The following is an 8,341-nucleotide window of genomic DNA, read 5'->3' as shown; positions in this document are numbered from 1 at the left end:
GAGACTTTTCATAATGCAACAGATGTCTCCTGACAAGAAAGTTATTGGTAGAAGCAAACTGTGTTATTACAATAATGTTAAGGTTCAGACTTAAGCAAAAGATCCTAAGAGAATGTTGCGGAGGGCGGTGGGAGAGAGAGAAAGCAAATACAAGCAAGAGAGAGAGATACAGTTTGGTCTGAGTCAACATCCTTAGCCCACCATATTGACGTACTCTGTGATCTATGCAGGCAGCACAGAGCTCTCAGGAGGCTAACATATGCAAGCTTTAAAAAGGCCAATCTCCGCACACATTCATCTGTCAATATCTTAGCAGCAAGCACTTCTCTTTATTCCAGAATCTCTTAACTTGAGCATAGCAAAATGGTTTTTACTTGCAAATTAAAGGTGATATTTCTCCCATCCCATCATGGCAGATTCATAGAATCCCGCTAGGTACAGAATATTGAATCACTTAGAATTTTATTCTTGCTCTAATTTAACTGCAATATTTTTTTTCATCATTATCAATTTGTACAGAACGTAAGTCTAGGAGAATTAAGAGGACAGGTTTTAAAACTAACAGGCTTTCTGGGTAGAGATGGAGCAGGAAACAAGAGCTATATGCCTCCATAAGAAATGGAAGCTCTACCCTTAAAACAAAATAAGAAAAAAATCCAAGAGCTTAGAGTTTAGTGTGTAAGCTGAATAACAGATCCAAATGGCATGAATTTACTTCAGAAACTTGATTACGTAGTTTCATGAAAATCTGCTTTTACTCAGTTGAGTAAAATACCAGATACAATTATGAAGATCTTTAATATATAGCGATCATCCTATTCAAGCATGTTACCATATAGGTGTATGGTTCCAGGAGGAAAGATAGTGGTGTTTTCTACCCTATGGAAAGTCATCCATTGCTTGGTCTGTGATCTGCTCTCAGGATACTTTTCAACAAGCTAACATTGTTTGCCTCTCTCTGTCTCTTTCTCTCTCTCTCTCTCCTCTCTCTCTCTCTCTCTCTTAGATTCATGGCCTAATTATGTCCACAAGTCATCTGTCCAGGTTGACTGTTACACGCTACTGTTCTTAGTTTCTGCCACCATTCAACGTAGTCGGGGTTATATTTTAGGGAAACTTGATCACATTTCTCCTCCATACCCTGCTTGTAATCATTCCATTTCTCATCACACTGCAGTGCTTTAGAATTACTTGACCCCCTTCCTCTTCTGCAGATGTCCTGTCAGGCCAAGGCCAAGCAGCACATGACGAGGATGCCTTCAGTGACGCATGAATGGTCTTGTCTTGCTGTGCAATACCAGTTCATAATCGTATGTGCCAAGCCAAATAAACCACTCCCAGAAATGCTTTCTTTAGGATTTTGTCAATCAAAACTCTGCAGTCACTTAACAGATTAAACATGTTCGGGATTGGTAGGCCTTCAGTTGTCTGGGTAATCGATGCCAATATCTCAAGCACCCACGAAAGCATTTGGAATCAATGACATGTCTTTCGACTTCTTAGTTGATTAAAACAGGATTTTAACACACTCTGATGATGAATTTGGGTCTGGTGTCTCTGGTGACAGAAACCAGTCTCAGTGTTGGCTTCTCTAGTTAATAAATAAGCTTTTAAAACTGTATTATCTTCTTGAACACAGACTATTAATATGTAACAGATTATGGTAATCTCTCAAGGACTTCGATGATAGTCCTAGCATATTGAATGTTAAGTATTTTCTTCCAGAGGAATGTAAACATGTTATACACTGAAGTATGGAGAGGACGAAAAACAGATTGTGGGGTTTCCTCCAGGTATCTTTCTGTGAACGTGAGGTTGGAAGTTGCTTGAGAATGTAAAAACGACAACAATAACAGCAAAAACCTTGTATCTTTACAACTTGGAAGAGTTAACAGAATGTGCTGAATTAATCAGGTCCCACAGCCAAATACTGCTGTTGTAGCTCACGTGACATCTTAGGGTGTAATGGTAACCCTCGTTATAATGAACAAAAAATTCAGGAGGGCAAAAAACATAAAAACATGCACAGGGATTTCTCTGAACCCTCGCTACCAGGATGGATGTTAAATTGTGCAAAAGAAAAAGAATCTCGACGTGGGTGGATTTATACTTTACAAATTGTACTTCCAGCCAAGAGGGAACTCTTCTCATGAGAAATGTGGACAGCGTCCTCTTTGCCGCAGGGAGGCAAGCAGACGGACAGGGCTGAGAAGGAAGCTCGCCGAGGCAGAGTCCTTGGAACACAGCCATTCCCATGATAACGCTCTCCATTTGGCAACCAGCACTCTCCAGAGCACTTTAAATTTGTATAAAATGTTATTAATAAATGTTTAATATTTGAGGCAAGCTGAGCAATTGCATCAACAGAGATGGAGAGCCTGAAAATAGTTATAAGGGCGCTGGATGCAAAGAGATTAATGTATTGGCTGTAGAGGACAGACAAGAATCCGAATGGAAGAGGCCAGAAGGCCAGGGCCATCTCTCAATCATGATGACAAACTTATTACCGCGAGGTCCCAGTGAAGAGGAAATGGAGACCCTATCAGAATTACATGCTGTAGCCTTTTGGTTCTCTTTCTAGAGTGTAAGGATAGACCTCCTGAGAGAACCTTTTTACGTATTTTTCTGTAGTCCTTTGCATCAGGAACCTGGAAATGCCTGCTCAGATAGATCTGCATGTCCCTGAGTACCCTTTATGTCCTTGAGAGGATCTTTTGTAACCAGGACGGGTTTTAATTTGGTTTTAAAAACTAATATTTGATTTACTAAAATCAAATTAAAAATTTAAAGTTTCTGAAATCCTTGAAGTTCAGCTAGTAAATCATTTTATTGTAGTCAGTAATCTGGTAAATTTTAGAAGCATCAACAGAGGCATTTTAGTAACAACGTTTAATTGCATCTATCAGTTTGTGTACTTGATTTTCTTTTGAAATACTTCAAATGCCTCATAAACAAGACCTTTTAAGTACTTAAGCATCCTCATAAATCTAATAAATTTGACTTACAAATACAGTGAGCACCAAGTCATTCTAAACTTTTAACACTGTTCAAGAACAATAGAAATTTCTCATACTTTCTAACTTAAAGTCACGAGGCTAAGTCAATTCTCCTATTATAAATTGAAACATAAGTCAAATCTCCTACATTCTCTAAAATGCCAAATTCTGTTACTATAATACTTAAATGTCACATAAACCGAGGTAATTTCCAAACTTACCACAAAATTATGAATATTTTGCACTTATCTTACAATTTCTATACTACCATCAGGCTGGAATTTAACTATATGCCCAATGTACTACTTAGGGAATAAACAGAGTTGATATTCAATTAGAATACACTGATGCAGAAGAAATTGTTATTTATAACTGGTCTCTATTCCTACTGTATTAGCATCCATTCTGATTAGCTGGTTCCAGAGGTTTGGTAAACTAGGTCTCCAGACCTAATGCCTCTGTTGCGGCATTTGCCAATTTCTGTGGTATAAACACTCACCAATGGGTGATTTAAAAGTACCAAAGACTTAATAACTGGATGATCAAATTCCTGAATATTTAATAATTGGCTCTCGAGAGCCAGTTTAAGGAGACCAGCAGAATACTGGTTGTTTTCGATGCTGTATTAGTTTTTAAATACTTTGATTCTCACTTGTGGGCAGAAGTTCAGTTGTATGACAGATACTTCAAGACACAGTTCAGATATTTATGTATATAATTCCCATTATATGCAAAGGAATGCATTCCTCTGTCTGCACACTGCTCTTGGAATATATTTCAACAAGCTAACATTGGTTGTCTATCTCTTAGATTCATGGTCTAAATATGGTCATAAGTCATCTGTCCCTGATTTCTTTATTCAACTATATATATTGTGTGATAATTACTGGTGGGAACATAAAAAAATGCTACAGCCTCTTTGGAAACGGTTTCCCAGTTCCTCAGGAAACTACACCAAATACAGCTAAGGGTTATGTGTACTTGAACACAAAAGGGCCAGGAGTGACATCCTGTAGTGCTGCTTCTCAATCACAGCCGCAAAGATCCCTCCACTATCTGTGATTATCACGATCAGGATCTTGGCTCCCAAGTGTGCAAAACCAGATAAGAACCATCGTTTAGTAATTGCTAGCTTCAAGCTTATATTGTCCTCTGTAGACCACAGTCAAGGTCATTTTTTTTTTACAGTAAGGACAAAATGTGTTAATTGACAAAAATCAAAATTAGCCATTGCTATTTAATATGCTCAAGCGGTGCCTTCCTATGTTATCCTTGTTGCCAAAGGTATGGAAAGATCACTTTGATAATTATCTCTGGTTTCTTCAACAATGATTCTTCTAGCTCATTAGTGTCTCGAGTTATAAATGAAAAGCATCTGGGTTACTGATCATCCCCTCATTCTTTCTTGTTAGGATTATGCACAGTTACTGGACAGCCACTTATAGTCTGGGCACCATTAATAACATGTTTGACCTAGTTATTGTCCTAACTTCTTTAGACCCTTTCCTCAAAATGGAAGAGATAAAATATGGCACAGGATGATAGCGAGTGCTAAGCTAAAATATAAAATATAAAATACTTAGCACATGGTAGATTCCCTAAAATGTAGACAATTATTATTTTTCAAATGACAATTTGAATGTTCTGAGAGAAATCTCTGCCAAATATGGTGATTTATCACTGAAGAAAAATAACACTCTTTTTTTAGGAAAAAACAACAACAACAACCCACCATGTCCAGAATTTTTCTTAGTATGTCTAATGATCCATCATATATAAGTAAACAATCATATTTGTATTAAATGTGGCAATAGCTTCCTCTTTATTTCAATTCCTGCCTTTTTTCCTGGTGTCCCATATTATGGGATTCATCTCTTCTGTGTTGAGTGGGGTTTTCCCGGTTTTCCTCCAGGGATCTTGGTTTGATAAAAGTGGAAGATGATTAGGACATCACCTTTCTTATCTCTTTCTCATTTGAAGTAACTCTTGGGCCCCAACCAGGGGTCTGAGGACCTGTAGCACTACAGGATGTCACTCCTGGCCCTTTTGTGTTCAAGTACACACAAGTACACATAACCCTCAGTCGTATTTGGCACACCATGAGCAGAGGGCTTGTGCCTTATGACTCACTTTGCAAGTAACAGCATTTCTGAGAATTTCCATATCGATGGAATATTCTCTTGTGGGTTTCTACATTGGAAACAGTCCCTGTTCTTCATGCATGGCATATGCCAGCGTCAACCAAGGTAGCCTCATTAGTAAGACAAATTATTTGATTCTCCACAAAGATCTAGACATCGGGTACAGAAAATGCAAGAACGATCTGACAATTAGCATGTGTGAGAGAGTATCTATTATCTGTCTGCCTACTATTTTTTAATCTCTCTATAGACATATCCCCACATGTAAAATACCTTCTTACAACTGCAAACACAAGCAGGTGTGTGTTTGTATGTATTTGATGCCTGATTTATATACAGAGGCAAAATTCAGGAGAAACAGAAATTTTTAAAGAAAATTAAGGGCTATATTGTATTATTCAAGGGATTGGAATTCAGACATTTTCTTTCTCTGAAACATGTGGAGTTTTCGCTTTTATCCATTGATTCCACGTGGCTATCCTTTCCTAGATAGCCAAAGAGTGAAAATACCAAACTGGTTTCAACCAAAGCAGATTGAACAAATACCCATGAACCATACATTTCTAACTCAAGAACTACAAAACTGCTAAATCAAACTACTAAGTCAAGAACTACAAATTTCCTTTTAATCGGCAATAGAATTTGACTCAAATTCCTGCATTTGAAACAAATTAAAAAACTCATATCCCCCAGAATTGCCTGATCTGCCAATGTCAGACCTATGACCTAGTCAGCCAAAGAAAGGGTCATCTTGGTAGGAAGTGGAGTCCTGGTGGCTGTCAGTCCCACAGTTGCAGGAGAAAGAGGCACGGGGACCTCATGCCATTCTTCCGGAGTTCGTGGGTCAGCAGTGTCTGCAAGTCATCAGACAGAAACACAGAGTTAAAGGAGTCATTTAATTCACAATCTCAAAATGACAGCAAATTATGGATGAAAAATCAAATGCTCTAATCATGTATGCCATGGCTTTCTAATTTCATAGCTTGTAAGTATCAGAAGAGAAACAAATAAATGTCTAAGATAATGGCTACATACACTGACAGACAAGAAAACATCGGTAGAACTTCCAACACTGAGTAAATTCCATATTGTAACCTAGATGTTCCTGGTATGCTAAAGTCGACATTATCTGCAAAAGAGAAAATTATAGCTGAAAAAAAGAAATTCATGTACCTAAAGGCATATTGGTACAGCATCAGTAAGGCAGAACTAACCTTGAACTTGAAGTCAGGGTGTGATCTTCTGGACAGTGACTACGATTCTGAGAAAAATAAGAAAACTAGTGTATGTGGAGCACATTCTCCAAGCCCTGAGCAGGATGTTATATATATTGTTATGCTATTTAATCATCTTAAAACCTCTGTGAGTTACATAAATTACTGCTATTTTATAGCTGAAAAGAAGTTCCACATGGTTATTGGCTGTGTTGGAAGAGAATCAAAGAACAGATTTCTCAACCTGTTTAAGTCATTTTTTTTGGTAGGCAGAAAAGATTTTCATCTGGGCCCTACCACATGACATGTTTAGTATTGTCATTTTAAGATAATTTCTAGTACCTTGATGCCCATCTTGCACACATATTTGCTAAAAGCTTAAAATCAAATGCACTTCGCTTTTTATGTTGAAGTTAACACATAACTTGGGAATCCCTACGTCTCTTGGATAATGGTATGAAAACCATTGGTTTTAGTTCTCTGAGTCAGTGATTCTGTGTATTAGCAGAAAAATAATAAATGGAATGTTTTCAAATAAGAAATATAAATAGCACTTAGCCTATATATAAGAAAAGCTACTGTTAATTAATAATTTATAATATCAATAGTTTATATATGATTATGTTGAATACCTTAGCAAATGAGAATAAGCATCCGGGTGGGAAACCAGTTTTCCTTACTCTCAGATCCCTTATTCTGACCTAAGAGTAAGGGGAAATCAAATCTCAGTTATATAATAAATACTTTAAGATATGATGCCCTGGTCACATTATCAGAAAGAATAATGTCTTATATGAGCCAACTTATTTTCTAAAGGCCTTCTATGACTCATAGTTTGTATATGAGTCACAGATGTCACATTTCAATCAGTTGATTGCACAGAGATTAAGAGAGACAGAGTTTATACAATGATGTATGTCAGTTATTTCTCAATAAAACTGGAAAAAATTATTATTTATTTGTTGTTTACTTTTTATTTTTCGAAGTGGGGGCAGAGGGTGAGGGAGAATGAGAATCTTAACCAGGCTCCATGACCTGTGCAAAGCTTGGTGCAGGGCTCCATTTCAAGACCATGAGATCATGACCTGAGCCGAAATCAAGAGTCATACTTTAACCAACGGAGCCATCCAGGCGCCCCATGGAGAACATATTTTAAAGAGACAAAGTTAAGGTAAATGAGGGGCAGTGAACATCAAAACTCTCACCCATCGGCTTGAAGGGGCAAAGAAAGGAAGTGATTACCAGATGCCTGTCAAGAGCTGTGCCTTAGGGGGAGAAACGCAGCTGTGGCCAACCCATGACTTGGCCTAGAGGGAGAATAAATACCGCTACTTTTCTCTTACCTTTGTATTTCTTGTTGTCCTTCCTATTGGCCATGCCACCTGGAAGGCAGAGGAAAGAATGACTGATGTGATCAGTAGAGATCGATTTCTCAGGGTCCAGGGCAGTGTGCTGAAGGGTGGAGAGCACACTGAGTATCCAAACAAATGCTTTTCTAAGAGTAACTGACTTGTTCATTCTTTGATTCTTTCAATGCATGCACATTTGTGAGCATCAATTACATTTGAGATGTATTTTACGTAAACTTTGATATAGGAAGAAGAAGGAGAAGGAAATGCATAAGAAATGGCATGTTCCCAAGGAGTTTAGAGGATAATAAGAAAGGTATATGAAGAATGCAGGGCAGAGAATGATAGAGTATGGAGTTGTTACAGGAACTGCACGTAAAGGAGGAAGGATTGAAGCAATTAGAAAGGGTTTCGTGGAAGGCACAGCATTTGAAATTGGTCCTGCACGATGGGCAAAATGTAGACAGAAACAGGTGATGGAGAGATATCCCACATGGAGGAAAATAGTAGGAACAAGGAGGGAGCAGGAGGTAAGCCATGCCCAGGGAAGTCTAATTGGAACTGAGCGCTCCTTTAATGAAGTCATGAGCAATAAAATCAGAAACAAAATCAGACAAAACCAGAATACCAGCCCAGTCCCA

The 8,341-nt window shown here is 38.0% G+C and overlaps 1 long non-coding RNA gene across 1 annotated transcript; it reads right to left on the bottom strand.

Annotated features, from left to right (window-relative positions):
• Positions 1-6,367: 6,367 nt before the first annotated feature.
• Positions 6,368-7,719, bottom strand: LOC122216835. The gene is made up of 3 exons (XR_006201144.1): positions 7,695-7,719; positions 6,984-7,052; positions 6,368-6,398 (listed from the first exon to the last, which is right to left on the bottom strand). It is a non-coding gene; the product is annotated as an uncharacterized LOC122216835 (long non-coding RNA).
• Positions 7,720-8,341: the final 622 nt, after the last annotated feature.

The sequence above is a fragment of the Panthera leo genome, chromosome B1, assembly GCF_018350215.1.
Source record: "Panthera leo isolate Ple1 chromosome B1, P.leo_Ple1_pat1.1, whole genome shotgun sequence".
Lineage (NCBI taxonomy): Eukaryota > Metazoa > Chordata > Mammalia > Carnivora > Felidae > Panthera > Panthera leo.
The sequence above is the reverse complement of the archived record's forward strand: the minus strand, read 5'-3'. Positions and strand labels throughout refer to the sequence as shown.